General features: G+C 42.6%; 23 non-coding genes across 23 annotated transcripts; 5 read left to right on the top strand and 18 right to left on the bottom strand.

Moving 5' to 3' along the window:
- The first annotated feature begins 5,325 nt into the window (after nt 1-5,325).
- trnad-guc (transfer RNA aspartic acid (anticodon GUC)) lies at nt 5,326-5,397 on the top strand. The gene has a single exon. It is a non-coding gene; the product is annotated as a tRNA-Asp (tRNA).
- Nucleotides 5,398-5,500: 103 nt separating this feature from the next.
- trnag-ucc (transfer RNA glycine (anticodon UCC)) lies at nt 5,501-5,572 on the bottom strand. Its single transcript has one exon. It is a non-coding gene; the product is annotated as a tRNA-Gly (tRNA).
- Nucleotides 5,573-6,194: 622 nt separating this feature from the next.
- Nucleotides 6,195-6,309, bottom strand: LOC113099426 (U5 spliceosomal RNA). Its single transcript, XR_003289427.1, has one exon. It is a non-coding gene; the product is annotated as a U5 spliceosomal RNA (small nuclear RNA).
- A 1,020-nt stretch (nt 6,310-7,329) lies between these two features.
- Nucleotides 7,330-7,401, bottom strand: trnag-ucc (transfer RNA glycine (anticodon UCC)). Its single transcript has one exon. It is a non-coding gene; the product is annotated as a tRNA-Gly (tRNA).
- A 4,578-nt stretch (nt 7,402-11,979) lies between these two features.
- Nucleotides 11,980-12,053, bottom strand: trnai-aau (transfer RNA isoleucine (anticodon AAU)). Its single transcript has one exon. It is a non-coding gene; the product is annotated as a tRNA-Ile (tRNA).
- A 97-nt stretch (nt 12,054-12,150) lies between these two features.
- trnap-ugg (transfer RNA proline (anticodon UGG)) lies at nt 12,151-12,222 on the bottom strand. Its single transcript has one exon. It is a non-coding gene; the product is annotated as a tRNA-Pro (tRNA).
- Nucleotides 12,223-13,142: 920 nt separating this feature from the next.
- On the top strand, nt 13,143-13,215 carry trnaa-agc (transfer RNA alanine (anticodon AGC)). The gene has a single exon. It is a non-coding gene; the product is annotated as a tRNA-Ala (tRNA).
- Nucleotides 13,216-13,990: 775 nt separating this feature from the next.
- trnaq-uug (transfer RNA glutamine (anticodon UUG)) lies at nt 13,991-14,062 on the bottom strand. Its single transcript has one exon. It is a non-coding gene; the product is annotated as a tRNA-Gln (tRNA).
- A 135-nt stretch (nt 14,063-14,197) lies between these two features.
- Nucleotides 14,198-14,270, bottom strand: trnaf-gaa (transfer RNA phenylalanine (anticodon GAA)). Its single transcript has one exon. It is a non-coding gene; the product is annotated as a tRNA-Phe (tRNA).
- Nucleotides 14,271-14,376: 106 nt separating this feature from the next.
- On the bottom strand, nt 14,377-14,450 carry trnai-aau (transfer RNA isoleucine (anticodon AAU)). The gene has a single exon. It is a non-coding gene; the product is annotated as a tRNA-Ile (tRNA).
- Nucleotides 14,451-14,547: 97 nt separating this feature from the next.
- On the bottom strand, nt 14,548-14,619 carry trnap-ugg (transfer RNA proline (anticodon UGG)). The gene has a single exon. It is a non-coding gene; the product is annotated as a tRNA-Pro (tRNA).
- Nucleotides 14,620-15,539: 920 nt separating this feature from the next.
- trnaa-agc (transfer RNA alanine (anticodon AGC)) lies at nt 15,540-15,612 on the top strand. The gene has a single exon. It is a non-coding gene; the product is annotated as a tRNA-Ala (tRNA).
- Nucleotides 15,613-16,387: 775 nt separating this feature from the next.
- trnaq-uug (transfer RNA glutamine (anticodon UUG)) lies at nt 16,388-16,459 on the bottom strand. Its single transcript has one exon. It is a non-coding gene; the product is annotated as a tRNA-Gln (tRNA).
- Nucleotides 16,460-16,594: 135 nt separating this feature from the next.
- On the bottom strand, nt 16,595-16,667 carry trnaf-gaa (transfer RNA phenylalanine (anticodon GAA)). Its single transcript has one exon. It is a non-coding gene; the product is annotated as a tRNA-Phe (tRNA).
- Nucleotides 16,668-16,773: 106 nt separating this feature from the next.
- Nucleotides 16,774-16,847, bottom strand: trnai-aau (transfer RNA isoleucine (anticodon AAU)). The gene has a single exon. It is a non-coding gene; the product is annotated as a tRNA-Ile (tRNA).
- Nucleotides 16,848-16,944: 97 nt separating this feature from the next.
- Nucleotides 16,945-17,016, bottom strand: trnap-ugg (transfer RNA proline (anticodon UGG)). Its single transcript has one exon. It is a non-coding gene; the product is annotated as a tRNA-Pro (tRNA).
- An 881-nt stretch (nt 17,017-17,897) lies between these two features.
- Nucleotides 17,898-17,969, top strand: trnaa-agc (transfer RNA alanine (anticodon AGC)). Its single transcript has one exon. It is a non-coding gene; the product is annotated as a tRNA-Ala (tRNA).
- A 775-nt stretch (nt 17,970-18,744) lies between these two features.
- trnaq-uug (transfer RNA glutamine (anticodon UUG)) lies at nt 18,745-18,816 on the bottom strand. Its single transcript has one exon. It is a non-coding gene; the product is annotated as a tRNA-Gln (tRNA).
- A 135-nt stretch (nt 18,817-18,951) lies between these two features.
- On the bottom strand, nt 18,952-19,024 carry trnaf-gaa (transfer RNA phenylalanine (anticodon GAA)). Its single transcript has one exon. It is a non-coding gene; the product is annotated as a tRNA-Phe (tRNA).
- A 106-nt stretch (nt 19,025-19,130) lies between these two features.
- trnai-aau (transfer RNA isoleucine (anticodon AAU)) lies at nt 19,131-19,204 on the bottom strand. The gene has a single exon. It is a non-coding gene; the product is annotated as a tRNA-Ile (tRNA).
- A 97-nt stretch (nt 19,205-19,301) lies between these two features.
- trnap-ugg (transfer RNA proline (anticodon UGG)) lies at nt 19,302-19,373 on the bottom strand. Its single transcript has one exon. It is a non-coding gene; the product is annotated as a tRNA-Pro (tRNA).
- Nucleotides 19,374-20,305: 932 nt separating this feature from the next.
- Nucleotides 20,306-20,378, top strand: trnaa-agc (transfer RNA alanine (anticodon AGC)). The gene has a single exon. It is a non-coding gene; the product is annotated as a tRNA-Ala (tRNA).
- A 776-nt stretch (nt 20,379-21,154) lies between these two features.
- Nucleotides 21,155-21,226, bottom strand: trnaq-uug (transfer RNA glutamine (anticodon UUG)). Its single transcript has one exon. It is a non-coding gene; the product is annotated as a tRNA-Gln (tRNA).
- Nucleotides 21,227-21,758: the final 532 nt, after the last annotated feature.

Here is a 21,758-nt window from a genome sequence, read left to right as displayed (position 1 = left end):
CAAACTTCCTGTTTGTTGTTGACGGCTGAAACTGCGTTTGAGCTCCGTCACTATATTCTTTTCATTGACTATTTTTAACTTAAAAATCCATTTTATACACCATCGTTTCCGTTTATATAACGCGTGAATATATCCTCTATTGTATTCTACAACAAAAACAATTAGAGCGACTCGCTATCACTAGATTTATTTTGATCTTCCGGGTCCGCTATTAGCTTTTAGCCAGTTAGCATCAGCAAGCGTGGTTGCTGCTAACTGAGCTTACATTGCTAATACTCTATTCACACACATTACCACTGCTGTACTCACTGTTACTTGCTTTAATGGCGGATGAATGTCTCCACTCTGTGCAGCTCGAGCTCGAGGCCGTGGGAAGCAGATTCGCGACCTGGAACGGAGGCAGGCCGAGCTGAGAGAGCGGAGAGCCGCGCTGGAATCATCCCGGGCTGACGCTCACAAGTCCGGGGTAAGTATACAGCGTGCTGTTAACAGTCCCACCACGTCTACTCCGTGTGTTTCTCTGCGCAGGCCCGGTGCACCCAGGACGCGATCTTCCCAGATGTCCTTCACTGCGACGCCGGGAACACCACGGACCCTGGGTGCATCCACAGCGGAGGATGCGAGCCGGGTCCCGGGCGACGACATCTCCCCCTCCTGCCTTCGAGATCTCCATCCAGAACCGCTTCGCTCCCCTCGCGAGACAGGACGCGACGCTGTGATCATCGGAGACTCCATCGTCCGACACGTAAGTGCTACGTTAGCCGAAGGTAAAGTGCACACTCATTGTTTGCCTGGTGCTCGTGTTCTCGATGTTTCTGCGCAGATACCCGCGATCCTGAAGGACGACGAGAGCCCGAGAGCGGTCGTGCTTCACGCCGGGGTTAACGACACCACGCTGCGGCAGACGGAGACGCTGAAGAGGGACTTCAGGAGCCTGATCGAGACGGTTCGCAGCACGACGCCCCGCGGCGACGATCATCGTGTCAGGACCACTGCCCACGTATCGACGAGGACACGAAAGGTTCAGTAGACTTTTTGCTTTAAATGAATGGGTTGTTGTCATGGTGTAAAGAACAGAAACTGCTATTTGTTAATAACTGGAATCTTTTCTGGGAGCGTCCTAGACTGTTTCGCGCTGATGGATTACACCCCAGCAGAGTCGGAGCGGAGCTGCTCTCTGACAACATCTCCAGGACACTTCGCTCCATGTGACTAGTAAGACAATTCTCAAATAACCATTATGATGAGTTTTGTTTCCACCCGCTTAAATGATAAAAGTACTTGTGCTGTAAAACCTATTAAGACTGTGTCTGTTCCCAGAATAGTGAGGTCAAAATATAAATATAAATATAATGTAGGATCTAGAAAAAATCTTATCGTAATTAAACCAGAAAAATGTAAAGTAAATGAACAAAAACAATTTTTAAAGTTTGGGCTCATAAATATTAGATCACTCACACCAAAAGCAGTTATTGTAAATGAAATGATCACAGATAATAGTTTTGATTTACTCTGCTTGACTGAAACCTGGCTAAAACCAAATGATTATTTTGGTCTAAATGAGTCTACTCCACCAAACTACTGTTATAAGCATGAGCCCCCGTCAGACTGGTCGTGGCGGGGGTGTTGCAACAATATATAGTGATATTCTCAATGTTACCCAGAAACAGGATACAGGTTTAACTCTTTTGAAATACTAATGCTAAATGTTACTCCTGTCCAGACATGCAAAAGAAATCTAATGTATCTCTTGCTCTGGCTACTGTGTATAGACCACCAGGGCCGTATACAGAATTCCTAAAAGAATTTGCAGATTTCCTCTCAGACCTTCTAGTTACAGTTGATAAGGCGCTAATCATGGGAGATTTTAATATTCACAGTTGATAATACAATGATACATTAGGACTTGCGTCTACTGACCCTAATAAACTCCTTTGGAGTCAAGCAAAATGTCACCGGGGCCCACTCATCGTTTTAATCATACACTAGATTTAATTATATCGCATGGCATCGATCTTACTGCTATAGATATTGTACCTCAAAGTGATGATATTACAGACCATTTCCTCGTATCGTGCATGCTGCGTATAACTGATATTAACTATATGTCGCAGCGATACCGTCTGGCCAGAACTATTGTTCCAGCCACCAAAGACAGATTCGCAAATAACCTGCCTGATCTATCTCAACTGCTATTTGTACCCAAAAATACACATGAATTAGACAAAATTACTGACAACATGGGCACTATTTTCTCTAATACATTAGAAGCTGTTGCCCCAATCAAATTGAAAAAAGTTAGAGAAAACGTACTGTACCATGGTATAACAGTAATACTCACTCTCTCAAGAAAGTAACTCGTAGTCTTGAACGCAAATGGAGAAAAACTAACTTAGAAGTTTTTAGAATTGCATGGAAAAACAGTATGTCCAGCTATAGACAGGCTCTAAAAACTGCTAGGGCAGAGCATATACACAAACTCATTGAAAATAACCAAAACAATCCAAGGTTTTTATTTAACACAGTGGCTAAGTTAACAAATTACCAGATGCCACCTGATTCAAATATTCCACCAACGTTAAATAGTAATGACTTTATGAATTTCTTCACTGATAAAATAGATAACATTAGAAATACAATAGTGAATGTAGATTCTACAGCATCTAACACTTCAGTTTCATCCATCGCACCCAACATAAACTGCAGTGCTTTACAACCATAGGACAGGAGGAGCTAAATAAACTTATCACTGTATCTAAACCAACAACATGTTTATTAGATCCTGTACCCACTAAATTACTGAAAGAGCTGTTACCTGTAGCCCGAAGAACCGCTTCTCAATATCATAAACTCGTCGTTATCTTTAGGACACGTCCCAAAACCATTCAAGCTGGCGGTTATCAAAGCCTCTTATTAAGAAACCAAAACTAGATCCTAGTTGTACTGGCAAATTATAGGCCTATTTCAAATCTTCCATTTATGTCTAAAATTTTAGAAAAAGTTGTGTCTGCTCAATTGAGCACCTTCCTGCATAAAATGATCTGTATGAAGAATTTCAGTCAGGTTTTAGGCCCCACCATAGCACAGAAACTGCACTTGTTAAAATTACAAATGACCTGCTCCTTGCGTCAGACCAAGGCTGCATCTCATTTCTAGTCTTACTTGATCTTAGTGCTGCGTTCGACACCATAGATCATGACATACTCATAGATCGATTACAAAACTATACAGGTATTCAAGGGCAGGCTCTAAGATGGTTTAGATCCTACCTGTCCGATCGCTACCATTTTGTTTACTTAAATGGGGAGTCATCTCATTTATCATCAGTAAAATATGGAGTGCCACAAGGATCCGTCCTAGGTCCCCTTCTATTTTCAATATACATGTTGCCCCTTGGTAATATTATTAGAAAATACGGAATTAGCTTCCACTGTTATGCTGATGATACTCAGCTATATATATCAACGAGACCAGATGAAACTTCCCAATTATCTAAGCTAACAGATTGTGTTAAAAATGTAAAAGATTGGATGACAAAGAATTTTCTCCAATTAAATTCGGATAAGACGGAGATATTAATTATTGGACCAAAAAACACTACACAGAATCTTGTAGATTACAATCTGCAACTAGACGGATGTACTGTAACTTCCTCTACAGTCAGAAATCTGGTGTTATATTAGACAGCAATTTGTCTTTTGAAAATCATATTTCCAATGTTACAAAAATTGCATTCTTCCATCTTAGAAACATTGCCAAGCTACGAAACATGTTATCTGTTTCTGATGCAGAAAAGCTAGTTCATGCATTCATGACCTCTAGACTGGACTATTGTAATGCACTTCTAGGTGGTTGTCCTGCTTCTTCAATAAACAAGCTACAGGTCGTCCAAAATGCAGCAGCGAGAGTCCTTACGAGGTCAAGAAAATATGATCATATTACCCCAATTTTACAGTCTCTGCACTGGCTACCTATTAAGTTCCGCATCAGTTACAAATTATCATTACTTACCTATAAGGCCCTAAATGGTTTAGCTCCAGCGTACCTAACTAGCCTTCTACCACGTTACAACCCATCACGCACCCTAAGGTCACAAAACGCTGGACTTTTGGTAGTTCCTAAGATAGCAAAGTCCACTAAAGGAGGTAGAGCCTTCTCACATTTGGCTCCCAAACTCTGGAATAGCCTTCCTGATAATGTTCGGGGTTCAGACACACTCTCTTTGTTTAAATCTAGATTAAAAACACATCTCTTTCGCCAAGCATTCGAATAATGTATCTTTTTAATTGTGAGTGTAGTTGCATCTGATCAAAGGTGCATTTTTATTCATTAGCTTGGGTTAAACTAATTTTACTTTGTTGGATCAGCAGCTATGCTAATGATGTCTGTATTTTGTTTCTATGTTTTGCCACGGGATTCACATCCCGTGGTAACTAGGATTTACACAAGCTCCAGTCTGCATCCAGAACACCTGAGAAGAGATGATGCTGACCCTCAGAGGACCTCAGATGATGCTAACCCTGAATGAACAAACAGAACTAACAATTATTCCTAAATGTGTGACTTAATCATATAATAACTAATTAATAATATTGATAGTTCATCGTCTAGCTGACTACGTCTTGTATTATTATTATTTTTTAGTTTTTCTAAAATCCTGTCAAATGTGCACAAACTACTAGCTACTACTAAATATTGTAGAAACATAATTTTCTGTAAAGTTGCTTTGTAACGATTTGTTTTGTAAAAAGCGCTATACAAATAAACTTGAATTGAATTGAATTGAATTGAATCTACTGGTTTCGTCTGACAAGGGGAGAACTGTCTCCCCGACTGAGCCTGGTTTCTCACCGGGTTTTTTCTCCATCTTTCACCGATCGAGTTTTGGTTTCTTGCCTCTGTCGCCTCTGGCAGGCGGAGCTTGGGACACTTCATGTACAGAGATATCGTTGACTTGATTGCAAATTATTGCACAGATACTATTTAAAACTGAACTTAGCTGAATGATGTCATCAAAGAGTTCAATAACGAAATGCCTTTAACTGTCATTTTGCTTTTTGACGCACTGTGTTCCTAATTAATGTTGTTCAGTTGCATTGACGCAATACTTTTTGTTTAAAGCGCAATTAAAAAAAAAAAAAAAAGAGTCCAAACAATGACCCCTGCTACGGGTAGTGTTCCAAGTGTTATGCGAATTCAGCTAATGATGGGTCCATCAGAAATTTTACGGTGCTAGGGCTGGGTCTGCGTCAGAAGAAGCCATGCATTGTTTAGTTATGTCAGTGCAGTGCCGTCGGTTGGGGGAGAAACAGCAGCATGCCCGGCTCCTCGTTAGTATAGTGGACAGTATCTCCGCCTGTCACGCGGAAGACCGGGGTTCGATTCCCCGACGGGGAGAGCTGGTTCTTTTCGTCTTCCGAACGATCCATCCAAAATGTTTGGTTGGAGTCGCAGGTCACAGAAGGAGTTCTGCTTCGACGTCAGCCCGAGCCAAAGGACATGCGTTGGCCGGGAATCGAACCCGGGTCAACTGCTTGGAAGGCAGCTATGCTCACCACTATACCACCAACGCAGGCGGAAGTCAGCAGCTTTATTGACGCACTGTGTTCCTAATTAATGTTGTTCAGTTGCATTGACGCAATACTTTTTGTTTAAAGCGCAATTTAAAAAAAAAAAAAAGAGTCCAAACAATGACCCCTGCTACGGGTAGTATTGCAAGTGTTATGCGACTTCAGCTAATGATGGGTCCATCCGATATTATTCCATCCAAAAGTTTTGGGTGGAGGCACAGGTCACAGAGGGAGTTCTGCTTCGACGTCAGCCTGAGCCAAAGGACATGCGTTGGCCGGGAATCGAACCCAGGTCAACTGCTTGGAAGGCAGCTATGCTCACCACTATACCACCAATGCAGTAGGCATTCAGCAACTTGCGCCGTCACTAAGAAGGCTCGAAGTGCACGAGTCGCCGATAAGGCTAGAGGAGCAGATGAGATCTTTGTTTGGACCCGTCACTAAAGAGAGCCTTCAAGAATTTGCATCCCGTCACGTACAAGAAAACGCTGCCTTCCCATCCGGCTAAATAAACACGAAGTGGTCAAACGCAGAGAGTGCCCATTCAGACGATGACCAGTGGCAAGCCCTCTCGCAGCATGCTGGCGGACGGTCAAACTGATTCTGCTCTTGACATTTCGATGTAGCTCTGCAGTGAGCAGAGCACCCAAAAATACAGGTCACTCGCAAAAGTTCCCCTCCACGGAAATCTTTAGTAAAAGGCGAAAGATTTATGCGACAATGAAGAGAAACTCGAGCTGTGTCTCCAAACGCTCGGGCCTGTGCGCTGCCTCTGTTAAACTACTACGCTCGCCAAGGGTCATCAAGGGTGACAACGCCTGCCCACATGTGTTTCGTCAGCACCCCCCCCCCCACTCCAAAACGGAGGAGTAAAACTCAAAAAAGTCCCCTCGGCCCACCAATAACCAAAAGCCCAATCAAGGCAATCTCTTTCTCATGCCTCTATCTGAAAAGTTGGATAAAATCTTATATGAAAAAAAAAAGTCTTTTAAAGAAATCCCTTATTCCGAGGTCACCGTAGCCACCAGATCCAGTCTGTATCCGCTTCAGTCACCCGGATCCAGTCCGTATCCAGAGAAGATGGTGGATCAACACCTAGAAAGGACCTCTATGGCCCAGAAACACAGCGGAGACCGTGACAACTAGATGAGCCGCAGATACAAATCCCCTGTAAAGACCACCTGGACAAGACCACAGGAAACAGATGATTCTTCTGCACAGTCTGACATTCCTGCAGCCTGGAGCTGATCTACTGGTTTCGTCTGACAAGGGGAGAACTGTCTCCCCGACTGAGCCTGGTTTCTCACCGGGTTTTTTCTCCATCTTTTCACCGATCGAGTTTTGGTTTCTTGCCTCTGTCGCCTCTGGCAGGCGGAGCTTGGGACACTTCATGTACAGAGATATCGTTGACTTGATTGCAAATTATTGCACAGATACTATTTAAAACTGAACTTAGCTGAATGATGTCATCAAAGAGTTCAATAACGAAATGCCTTTAACTGTCATTTTGCTTTTTGACGCACTGTGTTCCTAATTAATGTTGTTCAGTTGCATTGACGCAATACTTTTTGTTTAAAGCGCAATTTAAAAAAAAAAAAAAAGAGTCCAAACAATGACCCCTGCTACGGGTAGTGTTCCAAGTGTTATGCGACTTCAGCTAATGATGGGTCCATCCGATATTATTCCATCCAAAAGTTTTGGGTGGAGGCACAGGTCACAGAGGGAGTTCTGCTTCGACGTCAGCCTGAGCCAAAGGACATGCGTTGGCCGGGAATTGAACCCGGGTCAACTGCTTGGAAGGCAGCTATGCTCACCACTATACCACCAACGCAGTAGGCATTCAGTTTTGCCTCTTCCGTGGCGCGAAATTCAAACAGCGGATACTCATCTGTCAATCATTCGCTCTGAAGGAGAGGAGACGCGTTTTACGATCGGAGATTTCTTCACGAAATTGTTTTGTTTGAACAACATACGCTGCCAAACTCCCAACAAGCAGGTAAAGTGAATTCTGTGTTTCTTTTTAAAAAAGTAAACAAAAAAAAAACGTAGAATTAATTACTTATTATATTATCATATAATCATATTTATGTGATTAATTATAGCAACTGTTTTGAATGTTATCTGATTTTCAAGACTTTAGTGCAAAAAAAAAAAAAAAAATATATATATATATATATATATATATATATATATATGTGTGTGTGTGTGTGTGTGTGTGTGTGTGTGTGTGTGTGTGTATATATATATATATGTATGTATATATGTATATGTATATATGTCAACATTTACTGTGTGGTACAACTTAAAATAACTATTTCCTATGTTAAATTAACTTTATTTCTGTGATGCATCATTTATACTCTTCAGTGTGTCATATGATCCAGAAATCATTGATTATTTGCTCACAAAACATTTCTTATTGTAATCAATGTTGATATTATCATTTTCTCTACAATGATAAAAGCACATTATTTTCAGAGACTGGAGTAATAATTCTGAAAATTCAGCTTTTCATAACAGGAATACATTACAATGATTAGAAAATATATTCAAATGTAAAAAAAACATTTAAAATTGTACAAATAAAAATGCAATTCTACTGTTGCATATATATCCATATAAATATAATATTACAATGGTATATATATATATATATTATGAATTATAAAATACATTTGATATATTTAATTGGAATCTATATTTCAGGAATGTTTAGATGATGCGTGCTCTGTCAAGACCCATCCTCCACAGAGTAGGTCACCCTAAAGACGGTCTCACTCTCAGTCCACCAAAACATCACACCAGACACTTTGACAGCGGAGGATCAAAGGTCAGAAGGGTTTCTTCCAGATGCAGGTAAATAAATAATTCATACAGGCCCTTATGTGTGTAAACTGTCTCTCTCAATGTGCACACAACACCAAGACATTATATTTTAATAAAGTAATCCTGTTAATCTTCTGTAGAACACCACACCATCGGCCATAAAAGGGTCCCTCGTTCAGCTCACACTGGACCTCCTCAGAACAGCTGGTCTTCGTGTTGGACCATAGATGGACAGATCTGTTGAGAATTGCCCGTGAACATCTCTTGGCAACGCAACATAGGAGCAAGGATCTTCTTAAACAGGTGGAAGGCTTTTTTTTTCTTCTTCTGTGTTTTCCACAACTTTAAATTGTATTATTATTAATATTATTGTAGCTGTTGTTGTTTAATCTACAATTTTAAATTATTTAATTGATTTCCATTTGTTAAATAAAACATCAGAAGTATTGGCCTTGTTTACACTGTACTTTAGTGTGTTAATTAATTGTATTGACTCTGTATTGTTATTTTATCTTGCTCAGTTTTGTAAACATGTTAGTTTACAATGTTAGTTACGGCTATTATTAAACTCTGTAAATAAATATTTTATTTAAAATACTCTACCAGTCAAATGTTTTTCAGCAGTAAGATTTGTAATGTTTTTTGAGGAGTCTCTTCTGCTCACCAAGCCAGCCTTTATTTTATCCAAAGTACAGCAAAAACAGTAGCATTTTAAATATTCTTACTATTTTAAATCAGCTGCTTTCTATTTCAATTCAATTCAAGTTTATTTGTATAGCAATTTTTACAATACAAATCGTTACAAAGCAACTTTACAGAAAATTATGTTTCTACAATATTTAGTAGTAGCTTATAAGTGGTGACTGTCAGTTTGTGCACGTTTGACAGGATTTTTAGAAAAATGAATACAAGTAGTTGCACGTAGTCAGCCAGACTATGAACATTATTAATATTATGAATAATTAATAATTATTATATGATGCAGTCACATGTGTAGCAATATTTGTTAGTCTGTTTGTTGATTCAGGGTTAGCATCATCTGAGGTCCTCTGAGGGTCAGCATCATCTCTTCTCAGGTGTTCTGGATCCAGACTGGATCTTGTGTAAATCCCGTGGCAAAACATAGAAACAAATAGAGACATCATTAGCATAGCTGCTGATCCATCAAAGTAAAATGAATTAGTTTAACCAAAGATAAAGAATAATAATGCACTCACAATTTAAGAGATATATTATTTGAAAGCTTGGCGAAAGAGATGTGTTTTTAATCTAGATTTAAACAGAGACAGTGTGTCTGAACCCCGAACATTATCAGGAAGTCTATATATTTGAATATATACTGTATTTTATATCTCTGATGTGCAGCTGAATGGTCAGCATCATTCCTCCAGTCTTCAGTGTCACATGATCTTCAGAAATCAGAATAATATGATGGTTTACTGCTCAAATCTACTCAAATCTTACTATATATATGTGTATATATGTATTTTTTTATTTATTTTCATCATCAACATTTTTCATCTTTATCATCCCTTTTAATCAATTTAAATCATCCTTGCTAAAAGAAAAAAGGCATTAATTTCTGTCATTTCTTTCCACCCAAAAGAATGGTATAATCTGTATTGTTAAGAAAGCTTTTTATTTCAAATAAATGCAGATCTTTCTATTTAAAGAATCCCTGGGGGATTGTTTTTCTTGAGCAGAAAATCATATTATTCTGATTTCTGAAGATTATGTGACACTGAAGACTGGAGTAATGATGTTGGAAATACAGATGCACATCACAGAAATAAAATACATTTTACTATATATTCAAATAGAAAGCAGTTATTTTAACTAGTAAAAATATTTCAACAATATAATTGCTTTTACTGTATTTTGGATCAAATAAAGGCAGGCTTGGTGAGAATTAAAAGTCTTACTGTTCAAAAACATTTAACTGGTAGTGTTATATTTTTTTCTGTGTTCTCCACAACTTTAGATTTTATTATTGTTGTTGTTGTTGAATCTATACATTTAAATAGTTTCATGTATTTCAATTTGTTAATTAAAATACTATAAGCATTTGGCCTTGTTTGAACTGTATTGAAATGTTTTTTTTTTTTTTTGATTGATTAAAACATGTATACATGTTGTTGATTTTCTTTTTTTATTGATATTACATTTTATTGACTTGCTCAGATATGTAAACACTGAATGTTATAACTGTTACTATTAAACATAAATAATTATTTAATGTAAAACATATTTTTATTGTTTTTCTGTTCTCCACATCTTTATTTGTATTATATTTGTAGGTGTTGTTTAAAAATCTATGATTATTTTATGTATATTTATTATTATATATATTGGTTAATTTTTATTTTCATTTTTAAGTATATTACTCTATTATAAATAAAATGAAAAACTTACTTTTTTGTGAGTTTTTGTTTTATTTTATATATATGGGTTTTCTGTGCACAGTTATACAAATATAAATAGATGTCTCTTTAAAAATAAAGGCCTGAACCATTATCAAAATGTTATTTTTAATTATTCAAAATTTTCTATATTAAAAATAACTATTCCATATTATAATGTACATGTTTATTAAGATTGTTGCACATTTTGTACATCGTACAAAAAACAGTTATTACAAGATTTATTTTATCTATTCACAAAGTTTGTTTATTATATGTTAATCATAATTAAAGTGTATCTAGATGAAAAAACGAATATGAACTCATTTTATAGTATTTGTGGCCGAGACGGGATTCGAACCTCTAATTCTGTGTATTTTACTCATCCCGCCTCCCTGCAATTTCCTTCGTTTCTATTGGCTCGTCAGCGCTCTAAACCTATCCGCGACTAGCCCCCGCGTGGCAGGCGAGAATTCTACCACTGAACCACCAATGCTCTATTTCTGCAAGAATTCTACGAATTCATGAGGAAAATACATCTCTTCAACTTGGTAATATCGACCAATGCTAAAGTTGAACAACTGACTGACAAACTGATCAAGTTCCATGGGTATTTGATGAACTGATATGAGCAAAAGTGTCTCTGAGAAAGGGGAGTGGGGGAGGTCAATATCAAAAGTGAGAGGCGTTAACTTCTGTGGCCACCAGCTCCCTTAAGAACCACAGGTCACCTCAGCCTCCTGGACTGCACCAGATTTGTCAGTTCTTGCTGGGAGTCATTACCCTGCTCTTCCAACAAGCCACTGTCCAACTGTGACCTTGTGGCGCTGTCTTGGGGATCTTACATTACTTACCTTGCAGTTTATTCCACTTTCATGCAGGTCAGCATTGACCCTGGACATTTTTCTTCTGGTGTTTTATAGAGACAACAAACAGGTCAGTTTACTCTCATTGGTTTCTTTAAGCCTGACCTTTCTTGCCTGTAGCCTTTTTATTGCCTTCAGGAGTTTTTAATCGAGATCGAACCAGGGACCTTTAGATCTTCAGTCTAACGCTCTCCCAACTGAGCTATTTCGGCCACAACAAGCTCCTGCTTAGCAAGCAGGGATTTCAGTGAGATCACCCTACTCTTTGTCACAGGAGAAGAGCAGAGCAGAGATGAGCCCCCAGACAATAAAAACAGCTGGCCAGTACGGGGATCGAACCCGCGACCTTGGCGTTATTAGCACCACGCTCTAACCAGCTGAGCTAACCGGCCTCCCTTCGCCATCTGTCTCTACCCGATTTAATAAATCACTGCCTCAATGTTAGTGAACGCAACGAGACAACAAAGCTTCACGTTTTATCCCGACCAAGGGCTCGTCCGGGATTTGAACCCGGGACCTCTCGCACCCAAAGCGAGAATCATACCCCTAGACCAACGAGCCTTCCTGTGCTGGGCCGAGAAAAAAGAGCTACTGCAGCATCAATAAAAGAAGGAACATGAACTAACGTGGAAGCAATCAAAGACCTCGAGACAGTGTTAAAGGCTAACGAACGCAAGTTGACCTCTTAACTGACCTAAAAATGTGGCTGTGTCTAACATGTAGAGGGATGTTAGGGAGGACAGCTGAAACTGTCAGATGTCACTTAGACCAGCGGTTCTCAATTCCAGTCCTCGAGCCCCCTGCTCTTCACATTTTGTATGTTTCTCGTATAGCTTCAGACATTTGTTCCCTGAGAAGTGGACATCACATGACATCCCTCCGTGATTCAAGTTCAAAGCGTATGTGTACGTTCAGTTCAAAGTGACTAACACAGAGGTGTACAGAGGTATACAGAGGTATATGATGTCACACTTGTCCATGTGTGAAGACGTTGCGCAGCTCAAATCCGTGAACCAATGTTCCAAAGTGAAGTAAACTTCGACGGATTTCCCCTGCTCAGGGAGTGGGGAGCAATGAACACTGTGTAGGGACCATGTCAATCGCAAGGAGCTCACTTCTAATGAGCTGATTATCCGAATCAGGTGTGCTAACAAAGAGAGACATGCAAAATATGCAGACCTTTGGGGAGCGAGGACTGGAATGGAGAACCGCTTCCTTATTCTTTAAGTCAGTGTGAGAAAAAAGAGGTGAGAAGTTGTCTGCGTGACCCGAGTGATGCAAGGTAGTCTGCATAATACAAGAATCCGCACATGCATACTGGCGTAACAAGACCGAGAAGGTCCTTTAACACAAAAGCTAAATCTCTTTGTTAATTCGACAACACAATCGCGGCCAGTGCAAAGGTGCAAGCCTAGAGGAGGGACGGCCTCTTTGCATCAAGCCGGTCATTCGCAGCTATGCTCGTCATTCTTGAAAGGCCAGGGGAATTAGCTCAAATGGTAGAGCGCTCGCTTAGCATGCGAGAGGTAGCGGGATCGATGCCCGCATTCTCCAAGTTGTCTCATTCACTTTTACTCACACATCCCTAAATCAGTGGTTTTCAATCCTGTCCTGGAGGCATCCCTGCCCTGCACATTTTGCATTTCCCCTCATCTAACACACCAGTTTCAAATCATCAGCTCATTAATAGAGACTGCAAGACCTGATTTGGGTGTGTCTAGCACTGACGCAATGCTGCGACACTCCAACGTTAGCTTTTTTTGGGTCTCACAGCTGCCAAAAAGTATTTCAGACATGGTCCTGTGCAAATTGGTTGCAAAACATTGCCATTTTACACACAGTTCCCTAAAGCAGTGGTTTTCAAACCTGTCCTGGAGGCACCCCTGCCCTACACATTTTGAATGTTTCCCTCATCTATCACACCTGTTTCAAATCATCAACTCATTGATAGAGACCGCAAGACCTTATTTGGGTGTGTCTAATAAGGCAGACAATCAAACTGTGCAGGGCAGGGGTGCCTCCAGGACAGGTTTGAGAACCACTGCCCTAAAGAGACCGACTGGGCATTGATGCAATGCTGCCACAGTCTCTACGTTAGTTAATTTTTTTGGACTCAAAGCTGCCAAAAAGTATTTCAGACATGGTCCTGCGCAAATTGGTTGCAAAAAGTGGTCCCACCGCGATTTGAACTCGGATCACTGGATTCAGGGTGCTAACCATTACACCATGAAACCTTACCTGGAGCAGCCGTTGCTCACAGGGCCACAAAGACTGTCACCAGTGCCAAACTAGTGCTGTTTTTTTCTTTTCCTGCGGCAAGAAACCACACAGGTTCCACCGAGATTCGAACTCAGATCGCTGGATTCAAAGCCCAGAGTGCTGACCATTACACCATGGAACCGAAACTGCTTGTTTGGTGGCCAACTGGGAAACAGATAGCTCCGTGGCAGTGGGGAAGCAGTTATACAGAGAAGTTGGAACCCAGTGATTTTTGGTCACTGGCCCGCCTCAAAAAGAGGAAATGAGTGGGAGATTTTGCCGAAACCCGGGATCGAACCAGGGACCTTTAGATCTTCAGTCTAACGCTCTCTCAACTGAGCTATTTCGGCCACAACAAGCTCCTGCTTAGCAAGCAGGGATTTCAGTGAGATCACCCTACTCTTTGTCACAGGAGAAGAGCAGAGCAGAGATGAGCCCCCAGACAATAAAAACAGCTGGCCAGTACGGGGATCGAACCCGCGACCTTGGCGTTATTAGCACCACGCTCTAACCAGCTGAGCTAACCGGCCTCCCTTCGCCATCTGTCTCTACCCGATTGAATAAAAAACTGCCTCAATGTTAGTGAACACAACGAGACAACAAAGCTTCACGTTTTATCCCGACCAAGGGCTCGTCCGGGATTTGAACCCGGGACCTCTCGCACCCAAAGCGAGAATCATACCCCTAGACCAACGAGCCTTCCTGTGCTGGGCCGAGAAAAAAGAGCTACTGCAGCATCAATAAAAGAAGGAACATGAACTAACGTGGAAGCAATCAAAGACCTCGAGACAGTGATAAAGGCTAACGAACGCAAGTTGACCTCTTAACTGACCTAAAAATGTGGCTGTGTCTAACATGTAGAGGGATGTTAGGGAGGACAGCTGAAACTGTCAGATGTCACTTAGACCAGCGGTTCTCAATTCCAGTCCTCGAGCCCCCTGCTCTTCACATTTTGTATGTTTCTCGTATAGCTTCAGACATTTGTTCCCTGAGAAGTGGACATCACATGACATCCCTCCGTGATTCAAGTTCAAAGCGTATGTGTACGTTCAGTTCAAAGTGACTAACACAGAGGTGTACAGAGGTATACAGAGGTATATGATGTCACACTTGTCCATGTGTGAAGACGTTGCGCAGCTCAAATCCGTGAACCAATGTTCCAAAGTGAAGTAAACTTCGACGGATTTCCCCTGCTCAGGGAGTGGGGAGCAATGAACACTGTGTAGGGACCATGTCAATCGCAAGGAGCTCACTTCTAATGAGCTGATTATCCGAATCAGGTGTGCTAACAAAGAGAGACATGCAAAATATGCAGACCTTTGGGGAGCGAGGACTGGAATGGAGAACCGCTTCCTTATTCTTTAAGTCAGTGTGAGAAAAAAGAGGTGAGAAGTTGTCTGCGTGACCCGAGTGATGCAAGGTAGTCTGCATAATACAAGAATCCGCACATGCATACTGGCGTAACAAGACCGAGAAGGTCCTTTAACACAAAAGCTAAATCTCTTTGTTAATTCGACAACACAATCGCGGCCAGTGCAAAGGTGCAAGCCTAGAGGAGGGACGGCCTCTTTGCATCAAGCCGGTCATTCGCAGCTATGCTCGTCATTCTTGAAAGGCCAGGGGAATTAGCTCAAATGGTAGAGCGCTCGCTTAGCATGCGAGAGGTAGCGGGATCGATGCCCGCATTCTCCAAGTTGTCTCATTCACTTTTACTCACACATCCCTAAATCAGTGGTTTTCAATCCTGTCCTGGAGGCATCCCTGCCCTGCACATTTTGCATTTCCCCTCATCTAACACACCAGTTTCAAATCATCAGCTCATTAATAGAGACTGCAAGACCTGATTTGGGTGTGTCTAGCACTGACGCAATGCTGCGACACTCCAACGTTAGCTTTTTTTGGGTCTCACAGCTGCCAAAAAGTATTTCAGACATGGTCCTGTGCAAATTGGTTGCAAAACATTGCCATTTTACACACAGTTCCCTAAAGCAGTGGTTTTCAAACCTGTCCTGGAGGCACCCCTGCCCTACACATTTTGAATGTTTCCCTCATCTATCACACCTGTTTCAAATCATCAACTCATTGATAGAGACCGCAAGACCTTATTTGGGTGTGTCTAATAAGGCAGACAATCAAACTGTGCAGGGCAGGGGTGCCTCCAGGACAGGTTTGAGAACCACTGCCCTAAAGAGACCGACTGGGCATTGATGCAATGCTGCCACAGTCTCTACGTTAGTTAATTTTTTTGGACTCAAAGCTGCCAAAAAGTATTTCAGACATGGTCCTGCGCAAATTGGTTGCAAAAAGTGGTCCCACCGCGATTTGAACTCGGATCACTGGATTCAGAGTGCTAACCATTACACCATGAAACCTTACCTGGAGCAGCCGTTGCTCACAGGGCCACAAAGACTGTCACCAGTGCCAAACTAGTGCTGTTTTTTTCTTTTCCTGCGGCAAGAAACCACACAGGTTCCACCGAGATTCGAACTCAGATCGCTGGATTCAAAGCCCAGAGTGCTGACCATTACACCATGGAACCGAAACTGCTTGTTTGGTGGCCAACTGGGAAACAGATAGCTCCGTGGCAGTGGGGAAGCAGTTATACAGAGAAGTTGGAACCCAGTGATTTTTGGTCACTGGCCCGCCTCAAAAAGAGGAAATGAGTGGGAGATTTTGCCGAAACCCGGGATCGAACCAGGGACCTTTAGATCTTCAGTCTAACGCTCTCCCAACTGAGCTATTTCGGCCACAACAAGCTCCTGCTTAGCAAGCAGGGATTTCAGTGAGATCACCCTACTCTTTGTCACAGGAGAAGAGCAGAGCAGAGATGAGCCCCCAGACAATAAAAACAGCTGGCCAGTACGGGGATCGAACCCGCGACCTTGGCGTTATTAGCACCACGCTCTAACCAGCTGAGCTAACCGGCCTCCCTTCGCCATCTGTCTCTACCCGATTGAATAAAAAACTGCCTCAATGTTAGTGAACGCAACGAGACAACAAAGCTTCACGTTTTATCCCGACCAAGGGCTCGTCCGGGATTTGAACCCGGGACCTCTCGCACCCAAAGCGAGAATCATACCCCTAGACCAACGAGCCTTCCTGTGCTGGGCCGAGAAAAAAGAGCTACTGCAGCATCAATAAAAGAAGGAACATGAACTAACGTGGAAGCAATCAAAGACCTCGAGACAGTGTTAAAGGCTAACGAACGCAAGTTGGCCTCTTAACTGACCTAAAAATGTGGCTGTGTCTAACATGTAGAGGGATGTTAGGGAGGACAGCTGAAACTGTCAGATGTCACTTAGACCAGCGGTTCTCAATTCCAGTCCTCGAGCCCCCTGCTCTTCACATTTTGTATGTTTCTCGTATAGCTTCAGACATTTGTTCCATTCAAACGTAAGTGCCCTGAGAAGTGGACATCACATGACATCCCTCCGTGATTCAAGTTCAAAGCGTATGTGTACGTTCAGTTCAAAGTGACTAACACAGAGGTGTACAGAGGTATACAGAGGTATATGATGTCACACTTGTCCATGTGTGAAGACGTTGCGCAGCGCAAATCCGTGAACCAATGTTCCAAAGTGAAGTAAACTTCGACGGATTTCCCCTGCTCAGGGAGTGGGGAGCAATGAACACTGTGTAGGGACCATGTCAATCGCAAGGAGCTCACTTCTAATGAGCTGATTATCCGAATCAGGTGTGCTAACAAAGAGAGACATGCAAAATATGCAGACCTTTGGGAAGCGAGGACTGGAATGGAGAACCGCTTCCTTATTCTTTAAGTCAGTGTGAGAAAAAAGAGGTGAGAAGTTGTCTGCGTGACTCGAGTGATGCAAGGTAGTCTGCATAATACAAGAATCCGCACATGCATACTGGCGTAACAAGACCGAGAAGGTCCTTTAACACAAAAGCTAAATCTCTTTGTTAATTCGACAACACAATCGCGGCCAGTGCAAAGGTGCAAGCCTAGAGGAGGGGCCAGGGAATTAGCTCAATGGTAGAGCGCTCGCTTAGCATGCGAGAGGTAGCGGGATCGATGCCCGCATTCTCCAAGTTGTCTCATTCCCTTTTACTCACACATCCCTAAATCAGTGGTTTTCAATCCTGTCCTGGAGGCATCCCTGCCCTGCACATTTTGCATTTCCCCTCATCTAACACACCAGTTTCAAATCATCAGCTCATTAATAGAGACTGCAAGACCTGATTTGGGTGTGTCTAGCACTGACGCAATGCTGCGACACTCCAACGTTAGCTTTTTTTGGGTCTCACAGCTGCCAAAAAGTATTTCAGACATGGTCCTGTGCAAATTGGTTGCAAAACATTGCCATTTTACACACAGTTCCCTAAAGCAGTGGTTTTCAAACCTGTCCTGGAGGCACCCCTGCCCTACACATTTTGAATGTTTCCCTCATCTATCACACCTGTTTCAAATCATCAACTCATTGATAGAGACCGCAAGACCTTATTTGGGTGTGTCTAATAAGGCAGACAATCAAACTGTGCAGGGCAGGGGTGCCTCCAGGACAGGTTTGAGAACCACTGCCCTAAAGAGACCGACTGGGCATTGATGCAATGCTGCCACAGTCTCTACGTTAGTTAATTTTTTTGGACTCAAAGCTGCCAAAAAGTATTTCAGACATGGTCCTGCGCAAATTGGTTGCAAAAAGTGGTCCCACCGCGATTTGAACTCGGATCACTGGATTCAGAGTGCTAACCATTACACCATGAAACCTTACCTGGAGCAGCCGTTGCTCACAGGGCCACAAAGACTGTCACCAGTGCCAAACTAGTGCTGTTTTTTTCTTTTCCTGCGGCAAGAAACCACACAGGTTCCACCGAGATTCGAACTCAGATCGCTGGATTCAAAGCCCAGAGTGCTGACCATTACACCATGGAACCGAAACTGCTTGTTTGGTGGCCAACTGGGAAACAGATAGCTCCGTGGCAGTGGGGAAGCAGTTATACAGAGAAGTTGGAACCCAGTGATTTTTGGTCACTGGCCCGCCTCAAAAAGAGGAAATGAGTGGGAGATTTTGCCGAAACCCGGGATCGAACCAGGGACCTTTAGATCTTCAGTCTAACGCTCTCCCAACTGAGCTATTTCGGCCACAACAAGCTCCTGCTTAGCAAGCAGGGATTTCAGTGAGATCACCCTACTCTTTGTCACAGGAGAAGAGCAGAGCAGAGATGAGCCCCCAGACAATAAAAACAGCTGGCCAGTACGGGGATCGAACCCGCGACCTTGGCGTTATTAGCACCACGCTCTAACCAGCTGAGCTAACCGGCCTCCCTTCGCCATCTGTCTCTACCCGATTGAATAAAAAACTGCCTCAATGTTAGTGAACGCAACGAGACAACAAAGCTTCACGTTTTATCCCGACCAAGGGCTCGTCCGGGATTTGAACCCGGGACCTCTCGCACCCAAAGCGAGAATCATACCCCTAGACCAACGAGCCTTCCTGTGCTGGGCCGAGAAAAAAGAGCTACTCCAGCATCAATAAAAGAAGGAACATGAACTAACGTGGAAGCAATCAAAGACCTCGAGACAGTGTTAAAGGCTAACGAACGCAAGTTGGCCTCTTAACTGACCTAAAAATGTGGCTGTGTCTAACATGTAGAGGGATGTTAGGGAGGACAGCTGAAACTGTCAGATGTCACTTAGACCAGCGGTTCTCAATTCCAGTCCTCGAGCCCCCTGCTCTTCACATTTTGTATGTTTCTCGTATAGCTTCAGACATTTGTTCCATTCAAACGTAAGTGCCCTGAGAAGTGGACATCACATGACATCCCTCCGTGATTCAAGTTCAAAGCGTATGTGTACGTTCAGTTCAAAGTGACTAACACAGAGGTCAGGTATACAGAGGTATATGATGTCACACTTGTCCATGTGTGAAGACGTTGCGCAGCGCAAATCCGTGAACCAATGTTCCAAAGTGAAGTAAACTTCGACGGATTTCCCCTGCTCAGGGAGTGGGGAGCAATGAACACTGTGTAGGGACCATGTCAATCGCAAGGAGCTCACTTCTAATGAGCTGATTATCCGAATCAGGTGTGCTAACAAAGAGAGACATGCAAAATATGCAGACCTTTGGGGAGCGAGGACTGGAATGGAGAACCGCTTCCTTATTCTTTAAGTCAGTGTGAGAAAAAAGAGGTGAGAAGTTGTCTGCGTGACCCGAGTGATGCAAGGTAGTCTGCATAATACAAGAATCCGCACATGCATACTGGCGTAACAAGACCGAGAAGGTCCTTTAACACAAAAGCTAAATCTCTTTGTTAATTCGACAACACAATCGCGGCCAGTGCAAAGGTGCAAGCCTAGAGGAGGGACGGCCTCTTTGCATCAAGCCGGTCATTCGCAGCTATGCTCGTCATTCTTGAAAGGCCAGGGGAATTAGCTCAAATGGTAGAGCGCTCGCTTAGCATGCGAGAGGTAGCGGGATCGATGCCCGCATTCTCCAAGTTGGCTCATGCCCTTTTACTCACACATCCCTAAATCAGTGGTTTTCAATCCTGTCCTGGAGGCATCCCTGCCCTGCACATTTTGCATTTCCCCTCATCTAACACACCAGTTTCAAATCATCAGCTCATTAATAGAGACTGCAAGACCTGATTTGGGTGTGTCTAGCACTGACGCAATGCTGCGACACTCCCACGTTAGCTTTTTTTGGGGTCTCACAGCTGCCAAAAAGTATTTCAGACATGGTCCTGTGCAAATTGGTTGCAAAACATTGCCATTTTACACACAGTTCCCTAAAGCAGTGGTTTTCAAACCTGTCCTGGAGGCACCCCTGCCCTACACATTTTGAATGTTTCCCTCATCTATCACACCTGTTTCAAATCATCAACTCATTGATAGAGACCGCAAGACCTTATTTGGGTGTGTCTAATAAGGCAGACAATCAAACTGTGCAGGGCAGGGGTGCCTCCAGGACAGGTTTGAGAACCACTGCCCTAAAGAGACCGACTGGGCATTGATGCAATGCTGCCACAGTCTCTACGTTAGTTAATTTTTTTGGACTCAAAGCTGCCAAAAAGTATTTCAGACATGGTCCTGCGCAAATTGGTTGCAAAAAGTGGTCCCACCGCGATTTGAACTCGGATCACTGGATTCAGAGTGCTAACCATTACACCATGAAACCTTACCTGGAGCAGCCGTTGCTCACAGGGCCACAAAGACTGTCACCAGTGCCAAACTAGTGCTGTTTTTTTCTTTTCCTGCGGCAAGAAACCACACAGGTTCCACCGAGATTCGAACTCAGATCGCTGGATTCAAAGCCCAGAGTGCTGACCATTACACCATGGAACCGAAACTGCTTGTTTGGTGGCCAACTGGGAAACAGATAGCTCCGTGGCAGTGGGGAAGCAGTTATACAGAGAAGTTGGAACCCAGTGATTTTTGGTCACTGGCCCGCCTCAAAAAGAGGAAATGAGTGGGAGATTTTGCCGAAACCCGGGATCGAACCAGGGACCTTTAGATCTTCAGTCTAACGCTCTCCCAACTCCGCCAAAGCTGGGGAACAATTGTCTGTATAAGAAGGGGGGGAAGAGGGGAGAGGGAGGAAGAGAAGCGCGAGAAATTCAGGAAATCGTAGGTTCGAATCCACGCTGTCACATAAAGTTATGCGTGTATTTGTTAAAAATCGTAAATCGATTGTTTCGTGTCCAAGTTTGATTTTAAAAGTAATGTATTTGAATTTAATTATTGTTTCGTTTCTAAGATTGATTTTGACAGTAATGTTTTTGATTTAATAATTCTTTCGTTTCTAAGATTGATTTTTATTTTATTCTCATTATCATTATCATTAGTCAAAGTGCATTTATTAAGGCAATCATTTCCT

Source organism: Carassius auratus, unplaced genomic scaffold (assembly GCF_003368295.1).
Source record: "Carassius auratus strain Wakin unplaced genomic scaffold, ASM336829v1 scaf_tig00216949, whole genome shotgun sequence".
Classification (NCBI taxonomy): domain Eukaryota; kingdom Metazoa; phylum Chordata; class Actinopteri; order Cypriniformes; family Cyprinidae; genus Carassius; species Carassius auratus.
Note: the sequence above shows the minus strand (reverse complement) of the source record. Positions and strands in the feature narration are given on the sequence as shown.